Genomic DNA, 10,904 nt, shown 5'->3' with positions numbered 1-10,904 from the left:
CCTTACATTGCTACACACAATGGCAGGGGTAGCGTTTTGTCACCACAGAAACCATTCGTTTCTTGGCAACATTTCGATCCTCTCTAGCTGAGTTTAAAATCAAATCTAATGATGGCATTTCAGCACTTGAGTGAAATAAGAATGTTGGCAAGCAAAGTGCTGGTAGTGGCTTTGGCAGCATCTAAAAAGATATACTGTATGTGTGAAGGGAAAAATGATATTGCACAGAAAACTTTCTTTTCCATTATTATTATTTGAGACCTAAAAAGCCAAAGAAATGCAGCGCTTTCTAGCAGCTGCTCATTTGTGTTTCGCAACTAGACCTTTAGGCTCGAGACCTGTCATCTGTAATGTCTCGGATGATAAGTGTTAAAAGGATAGCATGCATCATCACCATCATAAATGTCAACCTATTAAAGTAAAGCAACATTCCTGGCGTGCAGCAGCAGTCGAGCCACTAGTTGTTTACCCATATTAGTAATTCACCCACTCAGACTGACCTCTGCACCTTCCAAACTGATGCCATTTTTAATTAGTCATTATTAAGCAACTGCTCAGCCTAAGAAAATGCAGAGGGATCTTCTCGACTGCTAGATGCTTTAAGCAGCTCTATGTAAAGATCTTCGTTTTGTCATCATTATCACTGTTATTTTTGTTTCAAGATCCTTCATTTGTAATATAATGCTATGGAAGGTTCCCCCTTAAATACATCTCCCTGCTTATTTTTCTCTGTAGCGCCATCACATTCCCTAAGGGTAAACCAATTTACATTCTTGTTTTGCTCTTCAGATCCATGCCAGTTTCCATGACAACATAGTTTCACTTTTTCATCCTCTCTGTCTTACTCCCTCAGTCTCTCTCTCCTCTCTCTCTCTCATTTCCCACTGCTCCTTTCTTATGTTCTCTTGACCTTCCTCCAATGTTTTTTTTCTTTCTCTCTAAATACCAGCACCCAAATTCCTCCTCTCCTCTCGCTTGCTCACCTAATTGAGCTCATTCCTCTGCTTGCCATATACAAGCAGAGAATAATGGACTCAGATAAAACATGTCTCATGGGGGGAGGGGGATGAATTCAGAGCATCTTTTTTACATTTTCATCATAATATACAAACGCAGCATGCTCTGCCTGAAGGCTGTTAAACATCTCTGGGCTGGTGATGCCTGGAGATTAAAATGAACTGAATTAAAAACAATGTGCAGCCGAGGTTTTTCTTTTTTCGCTGATTAATAAATTACACCTGCATGACTCAAAGAGAATAGGAAGGAAAGAATGATGCCACTATCAAATGACTCTAAATTACTTGATTTCATTACAAATCTACTTTTTTATTATTTGTAATAGAATGAAAAAAAATGTGGAATTTACCAAGTGGCATAATCAAAAACCTCCAACTATTTGATTTCTCAGTGCTGACAACAGGTGTGACGGTACTTCTTCGTCTGATTAATGCCAGACCTTTCTGTCTTGTCTGGAAAGAGAAGGTCAAGCAGAAGATGGTGAGCCTCTAGCACACCACTGTGCCACCTTTCACTCCACGTCTGCCGGTGCGGCAGTCACAACAGGTCAATTTTTCTTTTTTTAATTTGTGATTATTTTCTTCATCTCAATTCTGATTCCACTAAACTGCCAATCTGTTTTAGTCCACTTAGTCTTGGCTAGTCCTTCCTCTGGGATTTTTTTTAGTGTCCCCTTTCTTAACATTCAACTAGTTGTCTTTTAAAACGAAGGTAGGATTTCTTACTCACCCTCAGAAAATTCTTGCATTGCTAGTTGGCAACTGTCAATGATGTCAATGATGCAGTTTCAGTGAATGCAGTACATCTGGACAAGGAAATTGTGTGATGTGCTCTGCTCCTGAACAATGTCTCTTGATTGTGGCACTTAGTTCGGGTGAGGTTTGGAGCAACCATCACGGGGAAATTGTGGATGCCTTTGCTGCTCCTGGATATAACCCCCTATTTTCTTGATGAAAGTACCCGAAGTCCAATCTCAGTTTAGCAACGCTTTCGGGAAGAAATGCCTCGAAGTTCACCTGAGGCAGTTTTACCAAGCCTACTTCTGCTACCCAAACCACTAGAGGGAGCATTCAACTGAAAAAAGATGAAGGGTTTAACAGTGCAACAACTGGATCCTCACTCTGAGCAACTTTATAATGGTTCTCCCAAACATTCAGTTACTAAACATCTCTTTCTAACTGTTTATGCAGTGGGTGGATGAAATCAGAGTTTTCTACTGCACGATGGTGTCCATTAGAAAAGTGGTGTGGGAGCTGAAATGGAAATGGTGATTTCCAAGACGGCATAGGTCTTATCAAATGGAAATAAAACACTTAACTGATTGAGTGATTCTTGGATTTCATCGCTTGGTGCACTTGAAATCTGTAAATCAAAATTTTATTTCAGGGATCTTACATCAGTATCATCTCGAATTAATATAAATATTCAGATAATCTGAAGAGAATGGGAAGCAATCCACCCTCGGACAGCACAGAAGTCCAGAAGTCCAGCATGACATATCAGCATAGTGACATACGGATGCCCGTGTGGCCACACTAATTATTGTCAGCGACTGGGAGTGATATGGACTCGAAGAGAAATGCAACGTCCTGCCCTTCTACATCTTGAATAGTGGGAGTCATGAACCGCTGCAAGGTGACGCGTCCTCTGATTTCCACCGAAACTTCAACCTAGACACGGCGTGTTATTAATCATCACCCGAAACGCCGTCAAACTGCACCAGCTCCTTTTCCTATCAAACAGCAGGATCGGGACCATCTTGCGCAGTGTTACGGCGGACGGAGCAAGCGGTGGCGGCCACTCCGGGGAATGTCGATTGGCCGTCAGTCCTGACATCGGCCTCTTCTGATCTCAGACAGCAGCCAAATGGGGTAGAGTACACAGCATTTCAAAACACTGTCACTGCCGAGACATGCTAGCTGTTCGCACATATTTCGGAGCTGTCTTCGTAACGTGTGGACCCGCATAACTTTCCCTTCCTTTTAGGAAGTCTTCGGGTCGCTAGCAAGCCAATAACAAAGTTCAAATCCCATTAGCTAGCACTGGTTCGCTTGCAGATGTGTGCTACGGCAACGTCAGCTTACGAGCAAGTAGCCTAGCGAAGACATGAATTAGCATGCTAAGTTAGCCCGTGGACCTGGCTGGCGCAGCAAGTCTCCACTCAGGAGCTCTGGCTGGGGTTCACATCAGGGGCATGTGTCCTTAAATTCTCCTAACAAGAATGCAGTGCTTGGCCAACTTTATGTTTCACTGGTCCCCGTGTGCCGATGGGGACACTTTAATCCAGATGTGTAAATTACCAATATTAGCTTGACCGCTAGCTAATCTGAGAGTCTAAGCCAAAGCTGCATTTGAATGGTTTTTGTGCTAAACAGCTAAACCATGTTCAGTGGGTGACAGGCTGCGTAACGATACCTGTCACTTAAACACAGGCTCAGCGGGGGCATGTAGAGCACGACATGCCGCTAATATCCCCGCTGCTCAACTATTGCTGTCTGTCACTTTACTGTTACCCCATTCAGCGTTATTTTAATTTAGGAAAATGACCATTGTTTTAAAATGTTTGTACTTTAATAGGCACGCTTGCTGCGCTGTGATTCAGTTACACAACGGCTACAGAAGCGTGTTATAACAAGATTTGTATATTAATACAATTACAACAGGCGTGCCATGGTAAAAACACAACGGCAATTCTAGTTTTATAGCTAATTGCGTTGACGCGGGTGCCAAGTGTTTGCATAATTGTTTAGGGACACACTCTTTGCCCCTCACCTGTTTATCTTCACCACTCTCTCTCTTTCTCTCTGTATGTCTGCATATATCATATATATTTCTGTATGCATGTGTGCTTGATCTCAAGTATAAAACTTATAGCATCCCATGGTCCTGCCAGTTCAGCCTGTTGAATATGGGGTGACAGTAAAGCAGTTACTTCATACTAAAGCTTTTCTCTTTTTGGTACATAGCCTCTGCTCATGTGTGCACTGGCTCTTCATGCTGTGTGTGTATCTACAATATCCTGGTGAGCTATATATAGCACCTAACAGAGTTTGCAACTTGATCCGAATTGTCTTTCAGGGCTTCAGTACCTTCTGTGTTTCTTTCCATTGGAAGTGAAACATCTCTCAGCATCTTTTCTTTTCCTTTTAAAAAAAATGCTATATATGTCTTTACCTAAAGATTAGTCCACAGCCTACCTGTAGACCTTCATTGACTCAAGCCTGTTTTTTTGTTTTTAAATGTGTTTTGTCCTTTGGGGCTGTCTAAATGAGGCTGTAGTGGATAATGATGGAAACCTTGTGCAAGGCAATTAATCCACTATGTAAGGGCATAATGGACGAAATATTATTGGTGTTGTTTTTCACTACATGTGCAGCGTTTGACAAAATACATGGACGTTTTGGTACTCGGGCACACTTAGAAGCACACGCGTAAAACAAGTGACAGCGCCAGTGATGATTTGGCAGTCTTTCTGTAACAGTAGAAAGGAAAGAAAGCATAAGTAAGCATGTATGCATTCATTGATTATATTCTAGGCATGAATGAAAAGTCTATTTCCTGTCTCCCTTTTAGTCCAGAGTTGATTTGAATGAATGTGTTCAAGCAGACACAGATTTGGTGAGCTGCTGACAAAGTGTTTCTTATCTGGTTAGGTGATCTGAGAACTTTGGGGTGAGTTACAGGGAGCGCTGCGAAGGTGAGCTATGAAAGAATAATGTGACATTGAGAACATTTCCACACCACTGAATATACTAAGACACTTTAGTACCAGAATCTATAGACTAGTAGGGGAAAAACTGGGCAAATCCTCAGTCTAAGTGAAAGTGCACTACGACTCGGGTGTGTAGTTCACGTTAATGTCACAGAGCTGTTGTTTCTGTGCCTTTCTCTGTGCTTATCTTTTGCATGTTTTGCATACAGTCCTGTCAGTGGATCATACTGACCAGTGTGCGCTGGTTCTCAAAGCTCTCAAATGACATCAATACCCTTTGCTCACACCAGGCACACTCAGAGCTGTGCATTCAGGCTCTTTAACTTGAGTTTGTCCGGTCAGGTGAAAACAATGCCATTTGAACTCTGCACAGCATAACAACAGTGAGTGTGAAGGTGTTAGTCCTTTCCTGGGATGCCGCTTAGACGCGACAGGGGAATTTGAAGCAACTACAGGTTAGATGATTTAAACTGTATCGTTGCATTGATGCAGAAACATAGTTTATAAGGTCAGTGATATTCTGGGTGATTTAAAGAGGAAGATTTTTTTTTAATCAAACTAAATATTTGGGATACAAAACCAATTGCAGAAGTGCTCCCACGCTTCATCATTGCTGAGCTTACATGCTTCCTTTTCCAATCACTCTTGAACGTTAGCCAGATCTAACATTTACTATAATTTAGACAGCAAAAGCCAAACATGTGCAAAAGCTTAGATGATCTGGAGGTAATTTCCCACCTTGAGTCCAGTATTTACACAGCTTGTTTAATCCAGGTGGACTTTCCTCTGGGTTTTCTTTCTTCTCTGGACAGTCACCTTTCTGCTTCTACCTCTAACCAGCTAAAGGTTGTAGTGATAAGATTTTTAAAGTTTCTCATTCTAGAACTTCCGTGTACTAATTTAGTTAAAGAGTAAATTGTTAAGTCATGTTTTGTTTAGTGTATACTTTTGGTTCACTGCTTTTTTGGGGAATAAATCTTCAAATGGTCTCCAGAGGGACACCAGTTGGCTTTGAGTTCTGTTACCATCCATTTTCTGTTGTTTATCTAAGTTTGGCTTTTTGGGGGCAGTAGTCTAAACAAAGATGCCCAGGCCTCCCTCTCCTAGGCCACCTCTCTTTCTGCTTTTCTGGGAGGACATCAAGACTGTTGCAGCAGAGAGACGCAATCAATCCAGGGTGTCCTGGGTTTGTCCCGAGTCTTCTCCTTCTCATCTAATAGGTGTCCAGGGGCCATTCTACCCATATTCCCAAAACACCTCAACTGTCTCCTTTCAGTGTAGATGAGTACCAGTCTACTACCTGCCTGCCTTTCTTCTGAATGACTGAACTCTTCTTTGGGTAAATCTCATCAAGATGGTGACTGTAAGAGTTGTGTGGGCCTCCATGCGACTGCTCTGACTTATCCACTGAGACTTTATCTTACGATGCACCACCTGCTTACCAGGTGGCAGAGGTCAAAGAAGTATATCAGGAATGACATGTCTCCATCAGTCTGTGTCTTTGTCTGCCACAGAGTGCAATCCTTCAGACACCCTTAAAAGGAATTCAACAGATCTAAAAAGTTCGATGTTATTGTATGCTGCATGATAGTTGTTGCATAAAACTTATTTTCATTTAGATCGTCTTTGACCTGCACGGACAAACATTGTGTCTGGTTGCACAGAGTGGCCATCCTCTCCTGTGCAGACTGGGAAATGTGTGTTCAGCTAGACACTGAATGGCTTCTGTCCCTCAGTCTTCCATTTCCAGCTGCTTCTGTGCTGTAATGCCTGCCTTCTGTCTGTACCGAGGCTGCAGTTCAGCCTTTTTCTTTGCTCCAGTTGGCTTTCTTCCCAGAATGTGCTGGAAAGGATACAACCCTTGACCCTCTGTACAAAATGAGCCCAGAATTTCCTTATCCGTGAGCTGAGGAAAAACTGCGAATTGAAAACCATGAAAAGATTTCCAAACTGTGAAGGTCTTTGTCAGATCTACGTGTGAAATGTTTACATTTCCAGGCATTAGCAGCTCAGACTACACGTGAATCAAGCATGTGAAATATCCACCCGGTCTCTGGCACATGAACTCAGGTCATCCTTCCTGTTGTCACTGTTCAGTTAGGCCTGTTATATCAAAAGGCAGCAATGCTGCATAGCAGGGGATTGCTAACAAATACTCCACCTACCTCAAAATTATCACTAGCCAATCCATGAAATTAATCTTTCTACAATTGTAATACACAGAAAACAGTTCTGAGTTCACAGATTGAGAAAATGAAACTTGATCTTTATTTTAGAAACTGACCAAAAGCTTAAAATAGCAGAGACTACCTTCTCTTATCTCTACATAAATTTAGCTTTCTTAAAAACATTAACCAAATGTTTTAGAGTTTTACAAGTTACTTGTACACAGTAGGCTGTTATTTGAAAGCATCTATCATCCAGTAACTTGGTTTTCCATTGAATACTCAGATAATGCCTGTTAATGTTCTTTAGATGGTCTAATCCATTAACTGCTAAACTATTCAAACTCTAAAGCTTTGTTTTGGGGTTTTCCAATCTTAGTGCTGCAGAAATCCTTCGGTGTGTGTATAATAACTGGGTGCATGCATTCTTATACATTTGCACATGTGTATCTGTACACATAAGGGAGACAAGTTAAAGGAAAGACTTGAACTCTTGCATTCCTTTTATTGATAGGGATGGTTGCTCTATTATTCTGTAGAATAATTGTCCTTGTAGAAATTGGTTCTGCAAAGCAATACAACATGTTCAGAGTATTCACCTTTACCCAATGATGAAACATTCCTATCCTGATGGGAGTGGCTTTTTCCTGGATGACATTACCCTCCTTCAGAGAGCATCATGTTCATGGGTTTAGCATTGAAAATGATGTGAATCATATCATTTGGCCTTTGCATTCAGCAGACCTCAGTCCAATTGAATGCTTATGGAAGATCTTTGTATTACCACTGCTATCATCAAGAGGGAAGACGTATCTTTTGGAAGAATTGTCTTGCATCACTGCAGTAGAGTTCCAGAGACTTTAAGAATCAATGTCAATATGCACCGGAGCTCTTTTTGCAGCATGTGGTGGCTAAAACATCTTATTTAAAACTCATATGTTTTTTGCCCCATATAATTCGTTACTTGTTACATCACCGTAAGTTAGAAAACAAAAGAGGAAGTGTTTGTCTTCAGACAACTTCCGTTGAAGTGAACAGTTGTTGTTTTTTTTGTAGCCTTTGCACTATTGCAGGACCTTTGCTCTGCACATGGTTAGCCTATATTTATACTGTGCTGCGACATGTTTTGTTTCCATGGCAATCTGCCACAACAGTGGCTGTCACCTGTGCGCTGTCCCACAATGCACTGCAGTTTACTGCTAGAAGTACTATAAGCAGAGTGACAGTTGAGAATGCAGCACTGAATAGCACAGAGTTAAAATCTGTGGATAAACTTTTTCCACATATTAACACGTCTATTTTTTTCCCCCCTTTTAATCAAAGGTTAGACAAGCAGTATCCTCATTTTTTAACAGGAGATAAGGGCAGGAGGAGGAATGGAAAGACTTTTGCAGCAAAGACTATAAACAGAAAGAAACGCATACCAATATCGTTGAATATGGTCAGTAATTCATAAATGGGGAGTTTATGAATTATTGGGGAGAGCTCTAAACAGAAATTCCAGAAATGCCGTGCACATTTATCTCTGTTTCCTCCAGGCAAACTTCTGAATAAGTTCCATTTGTTCCTTTTTTGCATGCATTGCCATATGGCAAAAATATGGTGTCCTTCAAAAATAGGAAATCTGACTTTCCTGCCTCTGTGCAGAACACACACAAATCAGCGACATCACCACTACATCTTTTTTTAGTCAGCCACCGATTGTGCAAGTTCCCCCACTTAAAATGATGACAGAGGTCAGTAATTTGTACCAGAGGTACACTTCAACTGTGAGAGACAGAATGTGAAAAAAAAATCCATGAATTCACATGGTAGGATTTGTAAAGAATTTATTCGTAAATCAGGGTGGAAAATAAGTATTTGGTCACCTCAAACAAGGAAAATCCCTGGCTCTCACAGATCTGTAACGTCTTCTGTAAGAAGCTTTTCTGTCCCCCACTCGTTACCTGTATGAATGGCACCTGTTTGACCTCATCATCTGTATAAAAGACACCTGTCCACAGCCTCAACCAGTCAGACTCCAAACTCCGCCATGGCCAAGACCAAAGAGCTTTCGAAGGACACCAGGAAAAGAATTGTAGACCTGCACCAGACTGGGAAGAGTGAATCTACAATAGGCAAGCAGCTTGGTGTGAAAAAATCAACTGTGGGAGCAATCATCAGAAAATGGAAGACATACAAGACCACTGATAATCTCCCTCGATCTGGGGCTCCACGCAAGATCTCATCCCGTGGGGTCAAAATGATCATGAGAACGGTGAGCAAAGATCCCAGAACCACACGGGGGGACCTGGTGAATGACCTGCAGAGAGCTGGGACCAAAGTAACAAAGGTCACCATCAGTAACACACTACAACGGCAGGGAATCAAATCCCGCAGTGCCAGACGTGTTCCGCTGCTGAAGCCAGTGCATGTCCAGGCCCGTCTGAAGTTTGCCAGAGAGCACATGGATGATACAGCAGAGGATTGGGAGAATGTCATGTGGTCAGATGAAACCAAAGTAGAACTTTTTGGTATAAACTCAACTCGTCATGTTTGGAGGAAGAAGAATACTGAGTTGCATCCCAAGAACACCATACCTACTGTGAAGCATGGGGGTGGAAACATCATGCTATGGGGCTGTTTTTCTGCCAAGGGGACAGGACGACTGATCCGTGTTAAGGACAGAATGAATGGGGCCTAGTATCGTGAGATTTTGAGCCAAAACCTCCTTCCATCAGTGAGAACTTTGAAGATGAAACGAGGCTGGGTCTTCCAACATGACAATGATCCAAAACACACCGCCCGGGCAACAAAGGAGTGGCTCCGTAAGAAGCATTTGAAAGTCCTGGAGTGGCCTAGCCAGTCTCCAGACCTCAACCCCATAGAAAATCTGTGGCGGGAGTTGAAAGTCCATGTTGCTCGGCGACAGCCCCAAAACATCACTGCTCTTGAGAAGATCTGCATGGAGGAATGGGCCAAAATACCAGCTACTGTGTGTGCAAACCTGGTAAAGACCTATAGTAAACGTTTGACCTCTGTTATTGCCAACAAAGGTTATGTTACAAAGTATTGAGTTGTATTTTTGTTATTGACCAAATACTTATTTTCCACCCTGATTTACGAATAAATTCTTTACAAATCCTACCATGTGTATTCATGGATTTTTTTTTCACATTCTGTCTCTCACAGTTGAAGTGTACCTCTGGTGCAAATTACTGACCTCTGTCATCATTTTAAGTGGGGGAACTTGCACAATCGGTGGCTGACTAAATACTTTTTTGCCCCACTGTACTGATCGCTGTCACTCAGAAGTAGTTTGACATTACTGGTCACACTTGGTTTTTCTTTAGTGAAAATTGGCAGGAACTTGATGGCTGATTCAACATATTTAAGCCTAAGAGAGCACTTATCATCATCCCTGTTAATTTTCTAAAGTTGCATGGCTTGCAGATCAATTTGGCTGCTGGAGGCTGACAAAGCAATGTTGTATTTGCCTTTCAGCTTTGTGTCGTCCCTTTAATTGCTTTTTTTTTCTTTCTTTCTTTTTGCATTTAATTGTCCAACATTTAATCGGAGTATCAGTTGTGAAAGGTGGAACATGGCTCCAAAAGGCATCAAGTAAAAAAGGAAATATACTTTGCAAAATTTTAGAGAAGCTATTTTATTTTATTGTGCACAGTCTTGAATGGGTACCCCTTTCACTGTCACTCTGTGACAGTGTTTACAAAGATTTCCATTCTTACATGCTTTGTTAAAGCTATGGCTTTTTCACAGTTGCCATTAGTGAAGGCCAGTGTTATAAATATAATGACTTCTCAAATTATTCCAGGAATCGGCACCTTAGACTCCCTTAAGTAGTTGTCCAAACACTGAAGAAGAAAAAACTCTCCACAAACCAGGAGAAAGCAGTAAGAAGATTTCAATTCAATTCAATTTTATTTATATAGCGCAAACACAAACAAAAGTCACCTCAAGGCGCTTCATAGATACAGAGAAAAACCCAACAATCATATGACCCCTGTGAGCAA

The 10,904-nt window shown here is 41.6% G+C and overlaps 1 protein-coding gene across 1 annotated transcript in view; it reads left to right on the top strand.

The window, feature by feature from the left end:
* The first annotated feature begins 2,515 nt into the window (after positions 1 to 2,515).
* The window catches only part of bcl9l (bcl9 like), a 29,582-nt gene continuing 21,193 nt past the window's right edge, over positions 2,516 to 10,904 (top strand). Inside the window, exon 1 of the mRNA XM_006796659.3 lies at positions 2,516 to 2,888. The gene's annotated coding sequence lies outside the window, so the exon portion shown is untranslated. The remainder of the gene's footprint in view (positions 2,889 to 10,904) is intronic.

This window comes from Neolamprologus brichardi, chromosome 14 (genome assembly GCF_056152115.1).
Source record: "Neolamprologus brichardi isolate AB-2024 chromosome 14, ASM5615211v1, whole genome shotgun sequence".
Lineage (NCBI taxonomy): Eukaryota > Metazoa > Chordata > Actinopteri > Cichliformes > Cichlidae > Neolamprologus > Neolamprologus brichardi.
This window is presented reverse-complemented; position numbering and strand designations above follow the sequence as displayed.